Below are 16,537 nucleotides of genomic sequence, written 5' to 3' on the forward strand. Positions count from 1 at the left end.
CATGATGGATACTGTCACATTTATGTACCTTTATATTGTGCCAAGACATACTCTTAGATCCCTTCTCAGCAGACAGGTATGCAAGCAGATGACAGATGGCCAAACTAATGTCGGTCTGAGCTTAGACAGACTCAGACGCCTGTTGAGTTTCATTTTTTTAAATGTCCAAATAAATCACAGCGCCTTTTGTCAAATAGATTGCTTCAACCTATAAATAGCCACAGGAAGTCAAATCTCGGCTATCCAACAGGTAGTCTTTCCTCCGTTACTACGCAACAGTTTGCACCTGTTGAATAAATAAAAGTCATTCTTTGAATTCTGATCAAAAAGCTCACAGCTAACTGATGAAAACCTGCTTAATTTAGAGCACCAAGGAGAAAACATGCATTTCTTTAAAAGCAGATGTGAACTCAGAGCCCCGCAGCAACAATATCGTCTCTTTAACAGAACAATGAAATCATGAAGCAGCTTTAGTGACTCCTTCCTTTCCGGAGTCCAGTGAGGTGATGGGCCATTTAAAATGAAACATTAAGGGCCATTCAGTGTATCAGCTCCAATCAATACTGCTGTGTGGATAGATGTGACCCTCCTGTGACACCCATATTCTCACAGGACCATTTAGGATGGGGCCATGTGTGTGTGTTAGGTTAGCGCTGAGTGTCTGGATGTGCGCACAGCCTTTGTTGGCATCATTTGCATGCTTTTGTATCACACATGTGAAGAGTCGTAGGTGGGTGTGAATTGGTGTGCAGAAGGTATGTCAGCAAGGAGTCCAAAGACAGAGGTGTGTGTAAAGCAAGTGACAATGTGTGAGTGTGACTGTGTGTGTGTGTGTGCATGTCCTTACATGTCACAGCTGTCATGCCTGAAGCAATTAAACACATTGATCTACTTCATAACCTTCTGTTCTACCAATCCCACACACTGAGGCTGCACACACACCTCTGCCCCCTCTGCATTGTGTCACAGATGCACACACACACATGAAACGCTATCAAAATGATTGACACAGACACAGAAATAGCAATCCTCTCTCATACACACACAGCATCTCCATTCATTGCCTGTGTCAAGAAAAGAGACTCAAACGTCTTTCGGTGTGTCTGAATTCAAACAGAATGTAGAGAGGAGCTTGAAGAGACCGAGAGAGGGATGGAGGCGAGGAGGGGGGGGGGAGGGGTGACACAGCCGAAAGAGGGGAAGAGATAGAGAAGCAAAGAGGGGATGGAGGGGGGGGGGGGGGGGGAGGGTGAGAAGCAACAAATTGAAGTGAACCATTCAGATTTCATCCAAATCCATCAAACTGGACAGGCCTGTTTATGTCTGGATGTGGGGGGAGAAATGGGGGGATGAGGAGAGATGGATGAAAAGAGGACGGGCAGAAGGAGTGATGGAGGGAAACAGGTGGGGGAGTGGTAGGGAGGTGGGTTGGACGGGGGTGAGTGGGTGAGAGACGCAAGGAAACGAATGGAAAACCCATCATCGGAACATAACTGCAGACTGAAGAAGAGGAGGCAGACGGAGAGATGTGAGAAACAAGAAAATGAGAGGTGAAAGAGGGAAAAAAAAAGGAGGACGGACACTCACCCATTTCAGCGGGCTCTCCACAGACGAGCACAATCCCTGCTCTGTGATCCCATCCTGGGGAAAGGCGCAGCGAGATCCTGGAGCTCCCTCCGCTGAATACCAATGGGGCTGCTTTTATCAGCTCACACACACACGCTCTCACTCACACACACACGCGCGCGCACACACATGCACCGGCACTGTGGAGGAAAAGGCACAAACATACAGAGTCAAGTCTGGGGTAGTTGTTTAAATTAGAAAAAAGCTGCTCAGTGACGCAAAGAGCATATCACAACAGAAAAGAGATTGCAGCACAACTGCATTTGCATTCTCTTCTTCCTTTCTTATTTTCTCTTTCTTCATGAAAAAAGCATCAGAGGCAGCGCACAAGCCAGAGGCATCAGTCCACACATGCTCATACACTGGCATTTGCAGCCTATACAAGTACTTACTGAGCATATAGTATATTCAATCCCAGCGAGCCCCGCACTCGACTCTATTTGGGCTCCTCGGCTTCCAAGGATGTTTCGGGAGAAATGAGTTGTCCGCTATTTTCCTTTCCCTCCCCGTGGGCTCCTCACAGCGGTATCTGATGCAGAGATAAAAGGATATGAAGGCAAGACTCTTCGTCCTCCCTTATTCGCTCCTCATATGCAGCATACAATCCAGTTTATCTGTATCCATTTGTTGATTCAGGTCCAATCCGTCCGCCTGCCTGCCTGCCTGCCTGTGGACTTCGCTGTGATTCGGCGACACGCGACGGCAAACTGCATTCACTTAGTCACCCTCCCCTCTGCCTCTCTCCGCTCTGTCTCTCCCCCTTGCTCAATAGTATACCCGTACCTCCTTTGGCTTTCTCCAATCTAATCAGCTCTCCCTCTCTCTGTCTGTCCCTGCACCCTCCCACTCTCTCCCCTCCCTCCCTCCCTCCTTCCCAACACCCACTCCTTCACTCTCTTTCTCTCTCCCTCCTAGGTATTTTTCTCAAAGATGAATATCAACTCACCCCCCTCCTCACCCTCTCTTCTTTTCTCTCTGTCAGTCTCTGCGATAAGCATTTGAAATAACGGGAAAGAGGCAAAAAAACTGGCCATGAAGAAAAACACACACTCACGCACACATACACACACGCCAGCCGAGAGAGGAGTAATCATAGGGATGTGTTACATCCCCGGCCAGGGTAAACTACCCTGACAGAGTTTGACATGGCTACATGCTCAGGGTGACAAACACTATCACACCACCACGCGACTCGCCTCATACCCTATGACACACATCACGCACTGACACGCGCGCACACACAAACATATACATATCTACACATGCACACACACAGTAGAATCAGATGTAAACACAGAATTGGGCTCACATACCGAAGCACATATTGACATTATGTCACTGATATGCACAACAGAAGCGGGGGAAGCGAAGGTAAACACATACACACATAAATCCTATCAGAGCAGGAGGCTAGATCAAACATGTATGTTGCTGTACACAGTGGAGGAATGAAACTGAGAAAGTTTACTCAAATACTATACATTCCTGGAGTATTCAGCTACATTTGTACTTTACTGTATGTGACTACTTCCATTTTATACCACTTAATAATTCAGCTGCACTAGATTTCAGAAAAAAAATGGTGTAGTTTATACTTAGTTTCTTAGTAGCCAGTACTTAGCCTGTAGCAGAAAGATGACAGAAAATGAGGGAAATGAGAGATGGGGGATGACATGCACTCATCCAGCTGGATGTGAACCAACAGTGTTGCACTTTATCATCATCAACGACATCTAATCCAACAAAGCACCCTGGAGATTACAGTTTCACATACACAAACACTATCAGCTCCAAAAATATAATGCATTTTCATTAGATTAGATTTACTATCCAGTTGTACAATTTATACTATACTCTCCAGTATATAAAGTAGTTATATTAAGTAGAGTTAATTACACTTAACTGCCCCTGTGGTTGCCTCTGGGGCTGGGCTCTGAGGTGTAGTCGCGTTCTCTCTTCTCTGGTCCGTGTGATCCTGGGACCTTTTCCTTGGCCCTAGAGGGGCAAGGGGGGGCTTGGGCTGCTGTATGATTCAGTAGACCAGTTAAAGCCCAGGTAAACTATAATAAAGGCTAAATGCACTGCAGCACTATGTAGGAGAAAAATGCACCACACTACACTGCAGTTATACTGAGTAAATATTATATATTGAGGATATTTTGCAGTTTTAAATAAACTTTATTGCCCAAAATGACATCAGGGCACTTAGACAGAAATGTTTCACTGGTATTTTTAAGAATAACAATAAATAACTATAAATAAAAAAATAATTTAGAACAAACTTTAACTCCCTCCCATGGCCCTTTGCTGCGTGTCATTCCCCTACTCTCTCTCTCTCCCCCCATTTCCTATCATGTCTTCAGCTGTCCTGTCATTAAAGGCATAGAATGGCCAAAAAAACAAAACAGTTTTCATATTAGACAACATACACTTATACCAATATAGATTGCTATAGCTGTGATAGGCAAATATTAGCCAATAATATCTAGCTGGCTCTAATGAAAGTAATACTTTTGAAAGGGTTATCTGCATAATGAGTGTCCTCCTACATTTTGCTGCCAATACGCCTGCATTTTTACATAAGTAAAGGTCTGAACAGAAAATTTCTTCTAAAAGTAAAGCTGCAAATTGTAATCACTTTCCTTAAATGATCACTGGTACAAATACCAAATGCATTTTTCCCTATAATCAAAGCTTTATTTCCATAGCGACATATTGGAAATGCTCTGACGGCTTTGCACAGCCTATGAACATGAAGATGTAGAGACCTACGTATTAATCAAAAATAATTAAATTTTGCAAAACATGCAGAATGCACTCATAGAAATAACAGAAATAATCTCTTGCTATATTTCAGATCTTTATTTGATAATAGATGGATTAGTCTAAATTTTATGTGATTGGTCAAATTCTTAACATCTGTTGATTAATCGTTCTCATCCCTACATTGAAGAATATTGCATATTATGGTATTTCTACTTCTACTTCAGTAAAACTTTGAGTAGATGACTTTTACTTGGAGAGTATTTTACATTGTGGTATTTCTTGTTGAATGCTACTTCCACTGCTGGGCGTGCACATGCACACATACTGTACACTCGCACATTGCTGAAAATCATCTCTCCTCTCACCAGATCACCCTGACACTTCATGTGGGACTCCCTTGAATGGAGCTGACATCCTCCTCACTATTTATAATGTTCACTCATATAAGGCACAACTCCACAACAGCATGAGCCCAGTGCAAGCAGACAGCAGTCTCCAGAGAAGCAGCTCACACTATATGATGTCACTGCCAAACTCCCATATCCCACTTCTATCACGCTACGCTGTCTCATCCCCCCCTAACGAGACTGGGACGTTGGCCTTATGATGCCTTTGTTCCTCTCTGGTGCTCTGGTCGGTGTGAGTAGCCTTTTCAATATAGATCTTTCTCTTATCCTTGCAGCCCCAATGCTTCCTTAGCATTTCATGTCCTCCAAGGCTATTAAACTTGCCACAGTGTGTTGAATCATTGATTTTGTCACTCAGTGCATGAGGTGGCTCTTTAATTGCTAGTGACAACACTATGTTGCCTTACAGTGATATTTGTAAATTAAAAGATTTTAGAAGAGGTGTTAAGTTACAAGACAACTAAATCTGCCATATGGGTTTTACTAATTAATCCACATTGTTCCTGTCCAACCAATAGTCCACTTATAATATAAATACACCATGGCGTGATGTAAAGTTAGGGCCTATTTGTGTCTCCTATATTGACTAATACCCTCTGATCTCAGCCTTTGGATACATCAACTCTGGTTCGTCCACTAAGCTGTCCCCTAATCAAACAGGGAAGCAAATATAGTATGTGACAATGCTGAGCTGTCTCCTCTGCTTTGGTCTCAAACAGCCCCCCCCCAATGCTTCATCATGTTTTCACCTATTCACTTTGCATCTCATAAAATAATGTGCATCTCAAGATGTCTTTGTCCAGTGGGCGGACAGTGCTGGAACACCTATTACTCACTCATGCTTGAGCCTATTAGACTGCAGCCATGTCATGCCAGAGGTTCCCTTAGGCCATGGCATTTTTGTCTGTGTGTGTGTGTGTGTGTGTGTGAGTGAGTGTGTGTTTGTGGACATTTGGATATGACTCTTTCTACATCCGTCCGACTTGCAAATTTAAAATGGTTTATTAGATTCTATGTACGTGGTGTGTGTGTGTGTGTGTGTGTGAGAGAGAGTTGGGTTACGTACACAGCGTTACCCCTGGCTGTGACCCACAGCTGCAGTTTTCAGGGAGTCAGGAGGAGTCTCCGTGTGCTGTCTCTCCCATTCCATCACACACACTGACACACGCCCCGCAGTGCCAGTGTGTGTGTGTGTGTGTGTGTGTGTGTGTGTTGTCTAATTTACCTCTGGTCTAATTTACCCCTCTCTTGGTTTTCAGCATTACTGTGTGACACCCAAGCTGCTCTTATGAGAGTGACTGTCCGTGTATTATACCGCTGTCTTTTTATGGTTATACTATATAGTGATAATCCAATATGCAGATATGCAGTAATTATAATAATAATTAGGGATACATGATAAGATCGGCACGTCAATAGCAGCCAATAAAGTTTTTTAAATTAAATATCCGCATCAAAGTGAAATGAAAAGGGGTGTCAATTTCATTATCACATCGAAAATCAGTATTACCACCAATACCTACTAATACGTTTTTTTCTCTCCAGCCTTGCCTACTTGTGGTATCCAGCATATGTCCAAAGAAAAACACACAACAACACTTCAAAGATGACAAAGGTAGCTTACTGGCCTTAATATCACACTTGATACACACATATATCACACATAAACCTGTTGATCTTTATAAATCAAGACTTGACAGCAATGGCATAGCCATCAATGCTAAAAAAAAAATGACAATGTGAAATTGTGACTTAAAAATCGAAAGTCAAATTGAATCATGGATTTGGAGAATTCTGAAAACCCTACTCCAGATATGACAGACCAATAACATGACACTTTAATTAGGCACACACAGTGAGTCTGTCTGTAGTGTGAAGGTATTCTGAAATATCTAAACGGATAGTAAAGCTGCTATAGAAAGACAAAGTGTGAGACAAGAAATGTAGTTCACTGAGACCTAAACTATAACAAGCCTACCACAAACCACCTTTCTTGTCTTGTATAATTATCTTTTAAATTGAGAAACATCATACGTGTAGTTTGTGTCAAAATTCAAATGAGAGCAAAAAATTATTTGTCTCTCACTGTTCATAACCATTCATATTTTTTCCGAAATAGGGTACCACAGGGCACACTGGCAGGGGAGGGACTTCACCACTCTATTTGCACAGATTGCTCTGCATCAGTCATGTGAGGAGGAGCCAAACCACACTCCTTCAACACTACACATTCAACTTAAGAACTGTCATCCTGACCATTACAACAAATTTGTGAATGAATACCTTCTGAAAAGCATTGTAATTTATGTTTTTGCATTTGCCAGTGGGCTATTACAAGGAGAATAGGCATAATAATTTGTCAATTTCACTATAAGAGAGACACTAAGAGCCTTTGTTTAATGTTAGAATTACAAATGTTTTCATAAATCGCTAAGATATGTGGGTACAATTATAGTATTCTTATAGTCAGATAAGTGGATACTATCAAACCTACTGAGTGTTGTATTGTCAGGAGCTGGTTTTGTCGGTGTGCATATGTGTTTGTAGTCTTTGTCCTGTGCATTTTGTGACATTATGTGTTATTACATTATGTAAGCTGTAGTGCATTGTCACAATGCTTTTGTGCAGCCCAGGAACAGCTGCTATGCTGAAGCTAATGTGGACCCTTATAAACCAAAATAAACTAAACTATACATTAAGTTTTCTGCAGTCTGCAACCAGGTGTGGAAGAAATGTGTGCATATCAGTGTCAGCCAAAATGAGTTGGAAAATATTGGCATATCGGATATCTGCACAAATCCAATATCATGCACCCCTAATAATAATAAGAATAGGCTAATAATAATAATTTAACTTAACATTACTGGTGACTCAGGCCTTATTGCATCCACTCAAAGTCTGCTGTCACTCTCTGTTTTAGTCTCTCTCCTCTCTCTAAATATGCATTCAACAGCTGTCTCTCTCTCATCTCCATCCCACACCACTTTGCTCTTGACAAATTGATGTGGAGCGCTTTTACATAACAACTACGTATCAGACACACACACACACACACACACACACGCACACACGCACACTCCAAATACCATCCACGACACAAATGTAAACCTTACTCAACCATTACACATACACCTCGCTGCAGGTGCTGAGAGCCCGATGTTAGTGAATTTGTATTTGCTAAGTGTTTCCTTACTTTTCTCTTTGTATCACACAAATGTGGCTTCCATGTTAACTATTGCTTGGAAAGCATGCAAAAGAGGGGAGGGAGAGGCAGAAGAAGACAGAGGGAGGGGGGAGAATTGACATTCTGCCCGAGCACTGCGCTGTGCTCGTGGAATAATGATTAGCTCCTCAGTATTCTAGTCACAAATGCTTCACTATCAATGAGAGAGAGAGAGGGAGAGAGGAAGGAGGAAACATGAGGGAGGGGACAGAGAGGGAGGAGACAAGCAGGGGGAGGTGGGGGAGGAAAGGGAGAGAGGATGGAGGAGGGGGGTGTGGGAGAAGAGGAGCACACAGGGAGAAACAAGGTGAACAAGAGAGCAAGGGATGAAAAAAGTGAGGGGTAATGGAGGACAAAACAGAGTAGTATGACATAAGCACTAGACGTAGGTGTTAGCATGCTGCAGTATGTTTACACATGCGTGCGCACACACACACTCACAGATGCACGCTGCATGTGTTCAATGTGCACATTCTAACAAATGCAACAGTCAGACAAATGTGCAAACTAAAAATGAAGCCAGTGTATGCTCACAAACACTCTTATGCACCCTTGCATCCACACACACACACACACACACACACACACACACACACAGAAATATACACCACTACACATGTGGAGACTACTTTGTCAAAGTCACAGCAGGTACAGCCACCTCAGCAAAGAGAGAGACAGAGGCTATGTCGCAGGGGGGGAGAGAAGGGGAGACAGAACAGGGGAGTGATGATGGAAAAAAAAATGAGAGAAAGGAGAAAAAGAAAATAAGAGAAGGACAGAGGGCGGTGAGAAAGCATGTGCAAGCAATAAATATGTAATCACAAGGCATAGAGAATGATAAATGTGTACCATTACTTAAATAGGTCAATCATACATTAATAACTACAATATGATAATAGAGTTGGGAAGTCAGCTGTAGCAGACTGAGTAAGTTTGCATAAGTGTGCTCACTTAGTCAAATACAAAGAACTACATCATGTTTTTGCACGCCCCCCTAACTCAGACTTTCTTTTTTTAAGACGGATTATCATAAGAGAAGGGAAATGTTTTTCAATTAAGATGGAAAATCTTTTAAAAAATATATTATTATGATGTCACTTGTAGAGCACAGTAAAAAATAATTCTAATGATCAATTATTCAGGGACAGACACCAACATTTTTAAGCAGTGACCCCTAAATTTGGGGGCCAAAGTACATTTCTTGTGGGCCAAATGCAAACACAAGTAAAAATAATATAATTTAACACAATTTAAGACAGCCTTCCTTAAAGGGGCAGTTAACTCCAAAATCAAAAAGACACATTATTCCTCTTAATCTATCTATCTTAAATCTACAGACATTGTTTTGAGCAGTTTCATATAGTAACTATTTTCTTATGACGGAAAGATATAAAACTGTTCACAACAAGGTCTGTGGATCATCTGTTCTAACTAGGTCATAATTTCTGTAAAGAGACACTGGTGTTGAATTTTTCAAATGTATTTCTTAAGTGCTTTGAGCACCAGAGGCTGAGCGCCATTTAGTCCAATTATATGAAAAAAGGACAGACATCTCTATGGCTGATATCTCCAAAAAAAGTTTTGTGCATTTCGAGACCAGGTTTGGAAGAGTAGAATGATATGAGATGTTTGCACTCTGCAATATAACTGCAAAATTACACTAAATCCTACATACTGGTCCTTTAACAGGACATTTCACCTGAAAATCCAAAATACATATTTTTCCTCTGGCCTGTAGTGCTATTTTAAAGCCAAAGAGATGTCTGCCTTCTCTCGAATATAAAGAAAGTAGATGGCACTTGGCTTGTGGTGCTCAAAGTGCAAAGAAAATACACTTGGAAAAAAAAAAACACCAGCAGTGTCTCTTTCCACAAAGCATGACCCGGTTGCTCAAGATAATCCACAGACTTTCTTTTGAGCAGTTTCATGCAGGACCTATTTTCTGACTACCAGTGAAAAAAACATTGCTTTTGAGTTTTTCAATTTTTTTTTTTTCTGTTACACTTTGGGCACCACAAGTCAAGTGCCATCTACTTCCATTAGGCCATATTCAAGTGACGCCAGACATGTCTACAGCTGATATCTCCACAACTCAGCAACTCAAACCTGAACTATCTAGCTAGATAAATAGCACTACAGGCCGAAGGAAAAATATGCATTTTTGATTTTGGGATGAACTGTCCCTTTAAATACACAGCATTTAAACCTGGATCAGTGCATCCAGAAGCTAATAATCTTGAAGGTGGCACTGGATAATCTTAACAGCATAATGTTTCCTGGACGGCATGTGTACAAGGAATATTAGTACAACAAGGCAAGTAAGGTAAATATGAACAGAGATGCATGATTTAGGCAGACATATATATCACACACCAAGCAGAGGTGACCAGTGTCATTCTGCATGTATATGTGTGGTAGTGTATAAATATAACTTATAAAAAACATGGCAGTCTCCCTGTATAGAAAACTGTACAATTTGTCTTGCAGGGACATATTGTGTAGCACTGCACATACAGTGCACTGACCTTAACGTGATTTATGATGTTTTCCCTCTCCTGTAGCATTACCACTGTATGTGATTTTTTTTGCCGGTAAGATTTTTGACCTTTAATGGCTACATGATAATTTGGCTGTGATATTTAAATTGCATCCCTTCAGAAATGTATTGCAGTGTTCCTTGAGTTCTTTGTTCAAAGAGTGGATGAAATCAGTTGCTTCTCTGTTGCATGTACCTAAGACTTGATTTGTAAGAAATACCTACAGCAGAGTAAATTACTGTAGTATATAAATAGAGCAATTAATCCATTAAGACTGCTTGTAAAGCTCTTGAAGATGTGTAACACATATATGCAAAGATAACGCACAGCAATTATCTTTTTTTTTTTTTTTTTTTTTTTTTTAAAGATGATGGTTGTTTTCACTACAGTGCTAACACCTATCAACAAATAGAATTTTCTATCATGTTACCTTGGAAACAAAGCTTTGCCCAGCGTCTCAAGCTTGCCAAGATGTCAATAAAAATGCCATCAACAAAACATGACTTTACTACTTCTCTGGGGATTCGGTGGTTAATGGGTTTACAGTGACTGTGTAGAAGTTTACTGTGGGTCTATGTTTTTTTTATTTCCAATGATTTACTGTACATCTCCAGGATATTGTAGGCTTGTTTTGCACTAACACTTATATATAATGTATCTTTCATATAGATAATTACAGCATTACTGTGGATACTGGAAGCCCATTCTGCAAACTGAGAAATCTTCCAATATATATTCAAAAGGATTAACAAGTGTACTGATAACACAGCAGTATTGATTGTTCATTATCATTATCATTACATAATTTGATTCTCAACCAGGGGAGTTGCCAGGGGATAAGTGGAAAGAATGGGGAGTAACGCAACTAACTGGGAAAAACTAAAACTAAAATTTGACTGAGCAATAATTATGAACATCACATTGCTATTAAGAGTGTGAGAAAACTAGTCAATTGAATGAATGAAAGAGAGAAGCTGAAACTGTAATAGTAGCTAAAATAGTGGCTAAACGGTTGGAACAGCTAAAAGCAATGGATTTAAATAGCTTAAAAAATGTATGAGGCTGAAGGAGACCTTTTTACACAGCAGCCATTTCAGCATGAAATAGTGGAGTAAACACAGGTGTTACCAATGATACTAATTAGGGTTCAGTTCCATTCAAGTCAAACAGTCAGGGTGCTGCTATTGTGCGTGTTGGCTCACTGGAAAGACTCTGCTACACTAAATGAAACAGTATAATTACTATAATTGGTAACACCTGTGTTTACCCTACTATGTTATATCAATATGGCTGCTGTGAAAAAGGTCTGTACCAACCCAAATCAGGATTTCCCAAATTTGTAGATTGTAGGATTTTATTTTTAGGTTTGGAGATACTGTTTTCCTAATAAACCAATGATCAAACCAGGATCACTTTAAATACCAATCAATCAAATCAGCCAATACTATTTCTTCCCCTTGCTCCAACTTCCAAAAAATCTTCTAAAAGTTAAAATATTCCATTCCTCCTTCTGCTGGAGACTGAAACTGAAGTCTGAGTTCAAGTGAATGCAGCAAAATACGATGCTCTTATGCAGGGGTCTGCAACCTCTACTATTAAAAGAACAATTTTGGCCAAAAAAAAAAAAGGTCTGTCTGGGGCAGAAGCTTTTAAATTCTGTATTTTCCCTCGAGATTTCTCTTGTTTTGGATTTGGCATCCATAGCTACCCCTAGACTCAAGACCAGCCATCGACAAAATTTAGGGGAAAAAGTGCTGAGCCACTGACATGTCAAAAAGATTGTATTTGGGGAAATTTTTTTTTGCAGATTTTGAAATAAAACCATTAACTGATTTCTAATACCACCTTCAGGTATTTCAATTCAGTGCTTTACTCATGTGCCACTATAATGCAATATTTTTTGGTTAAATATCTTTCTCAGCAAGTATTGAATAATGTGATTATTTGCAATTAAATCAGCAATTATACTTTCTTTTTTTTTTTTTTTTTTTAACCACCTCTTAAAAGTCTTCATGCCACCCCATGAATATTTCTCTAGATGGGGACCCCCTGCAACATTACTCAAGGACCCCTGTTGGTTTCCAGACCGCAGTTTGAAAACCACTGACCTAAATAATGGATGGAACTTGCTAAAAAGTTATGGATAGCTAACTGTCTGAAACTGTTAAATGTAGCCTAATGGATTAATGGTCAAAATAGCTAAACAAATATTAACAGTTGAACTGGCAAAAAGAAATTAATAGGGTAAAAAAAAAAATGAAACCGTTGAAATAATGTTAGCTAAAAGTAAAAGATAAATAGTTGAAATAGCTAAGAGAAATTAGCTGAAAATAACAGATATGAGGTTGAAATAGCTAGATACAAATCTGGGCAAATGGTTGAATTGAAATGAATGGGTATGGCTACGCTAAATGGTTGAAACTGCTAAAGGTAGTTAAGCTAACTATAGAATTAGCTAGTTTAAAATAGCTAAAAAAAAAAAATAAATAAAAAAAAAGAGAGAGAGAGAGGATAAATTGTTTAGTTTTCTTGGAGAAACATTACTGGCAAAAAAAAGTTGAAAACATTAAAAGTAATGGATAAATTGCTGAAACGGCTAGCTAAGAGTTAGACGTTAGCGATAGCTAGCGTTTGTTAAGAAAACGTTAGCTAGCTCTAGCTAAGATGATGAACAGCTGCAAAAAGTAGCTTCATGACAAATGGTTTAAATAGCCAACGATAGAAACAAGTACATGAGGGATAAAGCTACATGGTTGAAAATGCTGAAAGAAATGAGGAAGTTGTTTCAATAACATAAACTATTCTATATATACTTAATGGTTGAAATTATAGCGAAAAGTAAGCTAACCGTTGAAACGTTCATCTTCTTCCACCAGTGACGTTGCCATGAATGTTTCTGACAAAAAAGGTTTACAGGGGGGAAAAAACAGCAACCATACTGTTCAACAGCCACACTTAAATTTAAAGCAACCTGAAGCCGTTTTAATTAAACCTGTGTACGACTCATTTCTTAGCTGCTCACCTGATACACTGCTCTTACCTGGAGACGTAAGCCAAAACACACAGAGCTGGTGGTGTCCTCCACCTGCACGGGACACTGTGATGTCAGCGAGTTTACTGCTGTGAGAGCTGAATATGCACATTCCCTCCTGAGGGTCACTTGGGTATTTTTAGTGTTTATGATATAAAAAAGAGGTGAGAATCAAAGGGATGCCCAGGGTGAGAGCAGCTACTGCATGTGCTACTTGTTTCTCATTTTTTCCATTTATAACAAGGACATTCCTGATTCTGATGGTTTTTTAGGCCCACATATCTGCATAATTGTCCATTTCATTTGGTTGAATTAAAAGATAAAAACCCTCCTCTCACTGCCTGCTTCTACAGCCTATCAATGCCATGAATAATTTAAATACATAATTGCAAAAACCATAGCACATGGGCGCATAACATACAGTAGTTTATATTCCTCTCAGCTGTGTGCATGGATGATTATAAATCATTTACTGTGTATTGGTTTGTGTTTTCATCAGTGCGATGCAAAATAGAGAAGCGATTCAGTTAAACACAAGTCATGTCCGTTTTCAATGAAACACAAAATTATTTTCAGTTAAATGAAAGCTTTTTTTCTTTAACCAAAGGCATACTTGAAAGGTGACAACTCCCAAGGTCACCTCTAGAGGTGTATTTTTTAATGTAATATTGGACTGTATTCATAATGGTGTGTGGTCACAGTTCAGTTTCGTTTTTAACAAAAATATCAGTCAATTATTTCTGTCAGCAATATCTCAGTTTCCCTCATTTCTATACATTAAGCCCCAGCTGTATTTATATGTCAACAGCTATTTTAAAATGCTCCATTATCGACGTGAAAGTAGCTGAATTCAGCTGTATTTGTTTGACCGAAGCAATTCTCTATCCTGATATTTACAGCTTGGTGTTTGCTATTTGACAACACACTAGAAATAAAACATCTGTCAGTTAATATTCTGGCATCATGACATGAAGTGAAAATAAGGGATTCACATCATTATCTGCACACAGTCAGTATCAGCAAATAAAGGCTTAAAATGGAATAGTGGTATAGGCCCGGAATTAACATTTCTTCTTTCCAAGAGCTGAAAATAACGTATTATATAATAAAATGGTTACCAAAAAAAATGATAAATGGTTGAAATAGCAAAACTAAATCAATAAGAGGTTGAAATACTTAGCAAAAAATGGATTAAAGGTTGAAATAAGTTCACATACTTAACAAAAATGACAATGGGCTGAACTTGCTAAAAGTAAGGCTATAACGTTAGCTAGATGGTGGAAATAACTTAAGGTAACTCATTGTGTATATACATATATATATATGTAACCGTTACCATGGTCAAAATACATAAAACCATAAATGCCCCCCCTTTTTTCCCAGATAATAACACTGGATATTATAATATGTTGACTGCCAAGCTGGAAAAGTCTAGACTAGACATAAGATACATTAAATGATTGAAAGAGCAAATGCTAGCTAAAAATGATGGAGGGATACATAACGCTATTATTGGGGAAAATGGTTGAAATAGCTCTTAAGTATTAGATAGTAAATGTGTTCATTTTTTAAATCATTGCATTTTATGTCAGTATCTGCCAGTGGACGATCACAAAAGGAGTGGGCATAATAATATGTTAATTCCAGTACAGGAGAGACTGGATGTTCTCTGCAATTAGGTGGAAAAAAATATGTGCATATATTGGCATCAGCAATTGTACACAATGAGTTGGAAATGATTGAATATCAGCAAAAATCCAGAATTGTGGATCCCCACACACTTAAAGCCATAAATTAAGCTGTAGACTGAGTAGAATGTAAATTGCATTTAAATCTGGATTTCAAGACTCTGTATCACCGAGGGAAAAATCTGTTTTTGTTCATCCATGCTTGTCACCAACCCAGAACAAAAAAACAAATCCACAAGCTTAAGTCTGAGCAAAGGAATTAACACAGCAAGACAATATACTGTCTACTGTACAGCAAACAGACCATTATACTGCAGTAAGACTGCTGCCCTGGAGCATAAGAGATTCATGATCTCACCTCCAGCATTAACAATTTCATTACACATCATCTGCTTGTTGTGTGTTTTTCAGTTTCAGTGTTAGGCAGCAGGTATGATAAACGACACTCCACCAGAATATCAGCTCTCCAGATTTGCTAGGGAAGGGAAAAAAAAAAGACATGTATTTATCGACTGGTTGCCTGTTGACTCTCAGAAAAGCAGCGAAGAGCAGCTGAATTCTTGGCACCGGTTTCTTTCTGCTCCTCAGGAGCCCTCTATTGCCTGATATGCTTCTCACTCTGCAGAAATGCTGCCATTTCCCCATTTCAGTTCCCCGCACAATCATCAGCATTTCTTCCTCCATGACATGAAAACAAACTAAGACTGAGTGCCTCTGCGTGTGTGTGGTTTCAAACCCCCCTGTCAGCAATCACTGGGTGGGAGACAGCCATAAACTGCGCTTTAGAAGCCTATAATGGGCTACTGCAGCGCTGGCAAAACTTATATCATATTATGCCTCTTCCCATTCAGACACAAATAGGATCATTATTTTTGATAACTATACGGCAAGTGGTGGATAATTTCATTTCACTACTTGCCACTGCATAATGCTGTGCTTCTGCTAAATCATCATAAATCTTGCCGTATCCCTGTTATTATTGTATTTAATTACGGCTCAAAACCAATCAATAACATTATGTCCTACAAATGATGGGAGCATTAGGGTTAATCTATACACACAGTTCTACTTCACCCTGCCTTCCACAAACATTACTGTGCATGACAGAGCGGTTTGAGCAGCTGTACTTGCTCTGAGTGGGTCTGTCTATTTCTCAGCTGAAGACCTCACATTGTTTGTCAAAAGGCAGAAGTGGCAATTTACAGCGCGACCTATAAAAGTCCATCCCATCTGATGGGATGGTGGCAATGCCCTCGTGT

General features: G+C 39.7%; 1 protein-coding gene across 2 annotated transcripts in view; it reads right to left on the reverse strand.

Moving 5' to 3' along the window:
• grik5 (glutamate receptor, ionotropic, kainate 5) overlaps positions 1–2,358 on the reverse strand; it is a 138,057-nt gene extending 135,699 nt beyond the window's left edge. For both annotated transcript variants that reach the window (XM_084727179.1, XM_084727178.1), the window contains exons 1-2: positions 2,019–2,358; positions 1,588–1,766 (exon numbers count right to left, since the gene is read on the reverse strand). The gene's annotated coding sequence lies outside the window, so the exon portion shown is untranslated. The remainder of the gene's footprint in view (positions 1–1,587; positions 1,767–2,018) is intronic.
• Between the last annotated feature and the right edge of the window lie 14,179 nt (positions 2,359–16,537).

Source organism: Lutjanus erythropterus, chromosome 9 (genome assembly GCF_056507025.1).
Source record: "Lutjanus erythropterus isolate fLutEry1 chromosome 9, fLutEry1.hap2, whole genome shotgun sequence".
Lineage (NCBI taxonomy): Eukaryota > Metazoa > Chordata > Actinopteri > Lutjaniformes > Lutjanidae > Lutjanus > Lutjanus erythropterus.